The sequence below is a fragment of the Lygodium microphyllum genome, chromosome 18 (genome assembly GCF_053477565.2).
Source record: "Lygodium microphyllum isolate KBCC chromosome 18, Lygodium_microphyllum_v1.1.10, whole genome shotgun sequence".
In the NCBI taxonomy this organism is placed as follows: Eukaryota; Viridiplantae; Streptophyta; class Polypodiopsida; order Schizaeales; family Lygodiaceae; genus Lygodium; species Lygodium microphyllum.
In genome coordinates this window covers 81399390-81407617 of record NC_141152.1, presented here as the reverse complement: position 1 = coordinate 81407617, position 8228 = coordinate 81399390, and positions in this window count along the sequence as shown.

Sequence of the window (8228 nt, the reverse complement as noted above, 5' to 3'; positions counted from 1 at the left end):
GTGAGAGCCCGATGCTCTTTAAAATAAATCCTGGTGCGCCTTGCGCTCTTTTACAGGAGTATTAACTTGCACTCCTCTTGTGCACCTTTCTCTTTGATTTAGGACTTTTTTGCACTTCTTGTGTTTCCATATTCTTCTTGGCGCGCCTTCGTCTTCTATTTCACTTTTGCCTTGGCCTTATCTTCTACTTTAGATTTTTTGGCTTTTCCACCTTGTTCATTTGAGAGTTAACAATCCTTCTTTCTCCCTCCCTTCATCTCTCATTTCTCTCTTCCTCTTTCTCTTTGTTTCCTTTCTCCCCTTTCTCTCCCTCTTTCTCTCTTTCTCTCCCTTCTGTCTTCTCCCTCCCTCCCTTTCTCCCTCTCTTTCAATGCATCTCTTTGTAAAGAAAAACACAAAAAAGAAAAAGACACAAAAATAAGTAGGTAGTGTACCTACCTCAAAGGCTCGAAGATGAAACCCTTGGTGCCTCCTCTTCGTGCCTTCCCTCCCTTCTCCCTTACACACTTCTCTTTCTTCTTCGCGTACAGCGACGACGAGAGTCATGAGCTCTCCCTCTCCCTCTCAAAGCTTTAAGCTCTCTCGCTCTCTCTTTCATTCTCTTTCACAAATTTTTTCAACAAATGCCACGTCTCAGATTTTCAACACTCTTTTCTCAAAGAAGCAGCGTCACTATTAGCATCACAAATATAATTCAGGATGCTAATAGTGAAGCCAACAGCGATGCTAATAGCAACGCCAATATTTTGTGTCACAAATGGCCGTTGCTATTGCCCCATTCCCTTGTAGTGCTACATGCCATGTGTAAATGTGATCTAGAGGAGGGAGATAAGTGCCACATTTTTCACTAGCACGCCCTTCTTGAAAGAGCCAAAAATTGAATTTTAATGCATTTTGAATGGCACACATATGGAGGTTGAATTTGAGGCCCTTAGCTAAAATCTCTAAAGCCCTACCACTAGACCAAGGGACAATGTTGTTGTGACATGTCAATAATAATCTTGAAATGCTTGGAATAGGGTATAATCAACCCCATTAATTTATGAATAAGGAGATGAGTTCAAAAGGTGGGGTGGCATTTATTGGCTTGCATATGCTACTTTGGGTGGAAAAGCACACTAAGAGATTTTTTTTTTGATACTTGGATACACAAAACTTCTTGCCAAACATGAGAAGCATGTAAAGGATCTTGGAGACAAGTATCAAAACAAGATTGTGAAGTAGTTTATGAAAGCATGGTTTATGTAAAGCTTTGATATTGGGTTGGGAAATAGGAGAACTCATCTAGGTATGCCTTGAATACCATGCTTTCTTCAAGCTTACTAATGTAACTTGCATGGGATGACAAAGACATCATATTGTGTCTAATCTAGGTAGTCACGTAGTTTTTGAAGTAGATTGGCATGACGAGAGTGGATTTATTTTTATCTTTGATCTAGATTAACTATGGTGCTAGTGGGAGGGCTTGATATGATATAATTTTTTTGCTATGAGAAATATACCACAAATAAGCAAGAGATGCCACTCAATGAAGTGATAACATCACATATAGGTATTCAAAGACATATGTATGGATACTCTATTTTATGTATCATGACTAGGTAACATAAAGGATGGTGCTTTTTGGTCAAGCGCTACATAGTACAAGAACATTTGAATATTTTTTAGAAGAATTTAGGGGGGACCTAGGATGCAATTGTACCCCTCATGGAGGATTCTTTTCTATCATTGGCACATCTTGTGCTTGATAGTGGGAGACTATCTTGTCTTGATAAATCGGGGTTTATGCTTTAGTACTTTTACACCATGTACCGAGTCTTGGATTACTTATGGAGTTTCAAGTTCACATGGAGGGGTCTAGACCTTGACCTAGGAGGGTTCTTCATTCATATTGTCTTGAAGAGTTCCATCAATTTCTTTACACTTCATAATCATTGCCATGGGTTTCCTTCCTTTGAAAAAGAGACTTCTATTATCTAGGTCATGATTTAGGGGGGAGTTGGCCTCCTTTGGCTTGGTTGTGTTGAAAGATGGAGCTATTTTGTATGGTTTCTTGAGAGAATGCATGGTAGGGAGAACTCTCTCTTAGTCGTGCTCTCCCACTTGAGTGAAGAATGGTTGCATGTGGCAAGCATGGATTCAAGAGGGATGATTGTTGAACCCATGGAGTTAGAGATGTGATAGATATATTGAGTAGGGATGAACTATTGGGAGGGGTCAATAGAGGGAGAATATTTTTATTATGATGTTATGATAAGGGATCATTAGGTTTTTTGAGAAGGTTGTTGATTGCGGGGAACACAAATAATCAACTAGGGGGACATCATCTACAAAGAGAGGGAGAGAAGAAGCAGTTGTCACATCAATGGCCATGGAGGAGTAGAGAGTCGTATCTTGTCATCATGATAAGGATATTGTAACATTAGAGAGCCATCTGGAGTCCAAGAATGTGACTCATTGGCCATCAAATACACTTTTTCATATAAGAAATCCTAGTAGCTAAAAGTGTCTTGAGTTCATAGGGTAACTTGCTATTGTTGGAGGTTGATGGTGGCCAATATCATCATCAAAGAAGAGGTGCAACTCTTGGAAGGCCTCAACTATTGATTGTTGTAACTCTATGGCTAATGGGTATTGGTGCTAGCTCACTATATTCATCTAGAAAGGTTGCTTTGATAGACTAGAGAAGAAAGTAGCTAATCGTCAAGGAGGCCATAAAGCTGACTATGGGGTGTTTTTGATTAGGAAATTGGTCCTAATAAAGAGGGCCATTAGAAGGCATGAGAAGGAGCTAGCCACAGCATTAGTATCTCAAAGGAGGATGGTTGAGTGAAAGGAGTAGGCCAATCATCATATTGGATCTAATTCAAGATGCAAAGATAATAGAGCCTCGAGTAGTTTTGACCAAGATTAGGAGGCCAACTCTAGGGAAAACAACTCCTATTGTGACAAAGATAGAAGATTTAGATTTTGGTAAGCCATTCTCATCATGAGAATTAGTTTATAAAAATATCGTAGATTAAAGAGCACGGTGTTGTCCTTGATCCAAGTATTAAACTAGGAGTGCATTTTACACATTTTCTAGTTCTTAGGTCCATCATACCTACAATCATCGACAGTGTATATCCTTGTCTATATTGTACTTGCATTGATCATGCATTTCTAAGAGCTAAGTAGAAAATTATTTCCATTTATGTGATGTTGGCATTGGTACTCCATGATTTTATGTTCACTTTCTTATGGCAGGCTGATACGTTGGTATGGTGATTTACATTAAGTATGGTGTCTATCTTGCTACAAAAACTTGACATGCTTATTGTTTTTCTTGATACACTAGGGGTGAACTTAAATTATATTGATGATTTTTGGCTATGGAAATTCCCTTTGTATGGTCATGGACATTTACATTATGCATTTGATGGATTCAGTTGTTGATAGTTAAATCTTGTAAAACCCAAGGCTCATTATTTACATATCATTTCTTCTAGTAATGAAAAAACATATGTGGTACCTCTTGCTTGAATATTAATGCTTATGACACATGGTTGGTGTACACTATTGCTCTAGTGTTTTGATGCATCACGATGGATGAGGTTTTTGGTGGTTACATTATATCCTTGTTTGGTACAAATGAAGAGATCCCATAGTTCTTTGTGAATTTTATTATTTACATGGTATTGTTTACCTTGGTGAGAAGGTATGAGAGAGCTACATGGGTGGTGGATTTTGATGCCTTTCTTAGGTGGCTAGATGATGATATTTGGGAAGGTGTCTTTTGTTGTCTTATGTTTATGCATCATTACACATTGGTAGAGAGACCATGGTGGCTAGAATCAATGCCTATCAAGGCTAGCACAAAGTCATAGAACCCTCATCGGTGCTCCTTGGTGTCTCAACATCATGTTGTGACATTATTCACTGCTTGTATGACAACAGTACCTTGCAAACCATCACTTTTGGTCTTTGGACTATGAGCATTGCACTAGCATGCTTCGATATAATGAATAAAAGTCTTGGATATGCTAGACCATCATTGATTAACTCCACAATCCATCCCAACTAGCCCTAATTATTACACTTAGAACACATAAGGGTATTCATAGAAAATTTATGAGGATCATTTAAGGACTTTTTTCCCTTATCCTTCCTTTTGGACTTGGAGGGTTTTTTTATCATCCTCTTCAAGGTCCTCCCCCGAGGAATCCACCTTATAGAACATGCAAGATACCACATGAGTTCAAAAGAAAGGGTATTATATTTAGTAAAATTTACAAAATTATATTTATAAAAGGGATTATTTAATTACAATTTGAAAATTTTCATAAGCTTGGTAAAGTAAAAGGGATCATTCTAAGGCCTTATAGCATGTAAAGAAATTATGTTTCTTAATATTCTTTGAACTCATGCTACATAGATGATTTCTTATAGGTGGACCCCCCAAGGGTCCTCCTCTTTATTGATATTATCTTCCTCTTAGTTTGTATCTAGATCCAAGTCACTACCTTGAGGTTTATTGGGGTTTTCACTCAACTTAGAAAACTTTTTTGACTTCTTGTTAGATCCACCTATGCAATGAACTTTGGAAAGGTGAGGTCTTTGATGTAATGGCCCAAGGCAAAGTCATTTCCTAAAATTTTCTTCCATTTTCCACTTGCATAGCCAATGGATCCATCTTCGTACTACACGAAAAGCTAAAAAATAGCAAATATACCTTTAGGAGAATTTTTATGAAAATCAATATGGTATCCAAATGAGCATAGTTTGTGAAACAAACCTTCTAACTTTCATTTGACACAAGCAACTCCTCACTCCATGTTTGAATGGATGATTGGCCGATTTGCAATGACTTAGGAGTCAAGTTCTTGTTTGATCTGCCCAAGTGAGTAACATTCAATTCTTTTTGTTTGCCTTAAACTCTTCCTTTGAAGGAATGGATACCTCATATCGGAGCTCTTTGACCTTGTGCGTTTCAATTCTACCAAGCATTTTGTTATTGCTATTCATAATCATTTTTAGTATCACCACAACCTTAAGAGGCTCAGGAGACCTGCCACCTCTAGCTCTCTAACTAGAGTAAAAGAGGATATCTCCACTTTGAGAGGTACTCAAACATGTATTCAAACCAAGTTTTCCTTCTTCATGCAATAGTAATGCAAATAACTCATCCCAATCAGGGGGGTTTGGTCATATAGAAATCAATGTATCAAAGGCTTTGTATTCCTTACCCAAGCTATTCCAAGTAACTAAAATCATATCATCATCCTTAACCTTTGACCCAATAGAAGTAAGTTGATCTACAATGGTTTTAAATTCCGTAGTATAAGCCTATATGCTTTTGCCATTTCTTGACATGTTATTGAACTACTGCTTGAGTTGAATTTTCCATGCATGACTGACATTGCTATAGTTTTTCATAAGAATCTCCTATGTATCCTTTGGAGTTTAACAATTAGTAATTTTCATGGCCATAACATCTTATACGTATAAGGAGAACCAATGTAGAACTTTAGTAGCTCTTTCCATCCACTACTTATGAGCTCTCTACTACTGCTCAAGAGTAGGATTTCTATCGGGGCAATATTGGTTTAGCTTTATCTCTAGTACATAAATCCCAATAAGCTCTTCCATTTAGGAAGTTTTGCATTTTGAACTTCTATTGAGGAAAGTTCTTATTGTCAAGCTCTCCCCCATAAATTGAGTGATATTATTAGTGAAAATAGACAAAAGGGAAGAGGGGTGAAGCACCCAAGAGTACACAGACAAATGGAAACTAGAGCATACATAGAGATAGGGCTAAAATCTTCTTCTTCTTCTTTGTTCTTATTCCACACAAAAGAACTAAGCCTACAACATGATAAAAGACTAATACGAAAGTACCACAACATATGTACATGCAGTCACTAAGTATGAATCTGCTAGGAAAAAATAGGTGGTACAATAAATGTGCCATAACAAGGATGGGCTACATGGTATCTTACCTATACTTTGTGTACATTGTATACTGTGTGGAAGAAGAAGAAGAAACCAGCAAGAAAACGATTTGGCCTCCATCTCTCTTCTTGTGTTCTTGAGTGAGCTTCCTCTTGTGTATACAGTGTGTGTTTGGCGCAGCAGCTTAAGCACATCCCCCCCATCACGCGATTCTTGACATGGTATCAGAGCCGCACCACTGAGAGAGGCTGATTTTGAAGGAAAAAGTGAAAGAGAAGAAGCAAGGTTCGAGTAAGCAAGCAACGGGTATGTAAGAAGCTCTCCCATTCTTTCACTCTCTCTCTTGGATAGTACTTGTGGAGGCACCGGAAGCAGGGTCGAGTAAAAATCTCAGATTGCTGTGAGATTTGGTGTGTGAGCAGATCAATGTTTATTTTGCAAATAAGCCCTTTAGGTCTTGCCCGCAATTATTTTGGGTGTTTGAGGCCCTTTCAGGCCCCGTTTAAGAGTCGCAAGGTTGCGGACAGCAGTTTCAAGGTACACTGTGATTTCGATTGTATTGACCAAAAGTGGGTGCGCATGTTACAAATTGCGAATATGTAATTTTTGAGCAAACATAAGGTTTATCTGCAAAACAGGTTGAGATTACATGTACTATTGAGCAATCAGTGAAAAAGGTTGCTTGGTGTATTGCTGTGCACGTGTTGTGAAAGATTGCAGAAGACTAGCTTGATGTGTTGTATCCTTGTTTGTGATAATGGCAAAGAACAGTGGAAATCCCATTATTGAGAAGCTCGACAAGAACAACTACCCTTCATGGAAGTTTCGTGTGACGAACTTCCTCATTGGAAAGGGCCTTTAGGAGTTTGTTTTAAGTAAAGAAAAGGAGCTAGAGTTGGGTATCCCTCCGACTGCAGATGAGTTAAAAGCATAGAAAGAGTGGAATGCGAAAGACAAAAAGGTGATGTACTGGCTATTCGCAGTCATTGATAATACTATGCTAGGACATATCAGGAATGCAGAAACTTCACATGTAGCTTGGACAATTTTTGAGACGATAATTTCAGTAAATACAAAGGCACGAAAGATTCAACTCAAGCAAGAGTTGAATGCCTTGAAGAAAGGAAAAATGTATGTCAATGAGTATGTGTTGAAGGTGAGGAGCATTGCATATGCTTTAGCAGCGATTGATGTAATGCTGAATGATGATGATTTGGTTTCATCCACTCTGAGTGGCCTTAACAATGAAAAGGCATGGAAATCATTTGTTACTTCAGTATATGTATGGAAGCCATTTCCAGATTTTGATGAGCTGATCTCTCTCATGATTATTGAAGAGATCAATATGCACGGTGATTCCTCTGAAAAAAATGGTGAACAAGTCCAAGCATTTTACTCGAGTTTAGGAAGGAGACGTGGTAGATCCTCTTCGAGAGGCCGTGGTATGGAATGTGCTGGCGATAACCAGCAAAACAAGTTCAATCAACAGTTTGGTGAAATGCAAGTTTTTGGAGGCAGAGGAAACTTTAGAGGCAGGGGAAGCTCTAGAGGAAGAGGTGGATGGCAAAATAGAGGCTCTGGAAATTCTGCTATTATTTGCCATTATTGTGGCAAAACATGACATATTGCAACTAATTGTTATGCTAAGAAGGATGATATTCGCATTGGTAAATTGCAGCAAGGAAACTATGCATCATCTTTATGATAGAATGAAGACAAAAATGAGCATCCGTTTATTATGCAGCATATGATGAATGCAGTTACAGGAAAGAGGACACATGATGATGTATGGTATATCGATTCAGGTGCATCTAATCATATGACCAGTCATGTTGAATGGTTTGGAGAGATGCAGGACTTACAAAACCCAGGTTATGTGCAGATGGGTGATGATTCATGCCACCCAATTTCACACATTGGAAAGGTTCCCTTGTCCTTGTATGATGGCCAGACAAAGAGTCTGACAAATGTATTACATGTGCCATCAATTACAAAGAATCTAGTGTATGTTGGCCAAATGGTAGAGTAGGGGTTGCAGGTCCAATTCAATGCAAAAGGTTGTTTTGTAGAAGACTTTAATGATAAGTGCAGGTTGGTCACAAAAGGAAGTAGAGTTGGTCAAATGTTCACTTTAGATGCTGAAATTCTTGCAATGGATGCTGCTATGTATGCTAAAGGAAAAGCAGTAGTTGCAGATATTGAAATATGGCATAAACGTATTGGACATGCAAATGTGCAAAGGCTGAAATTAATGCAGTCCAGAGGATTGATTGTAGGGTCGCGTTCTTTTAGAGTTG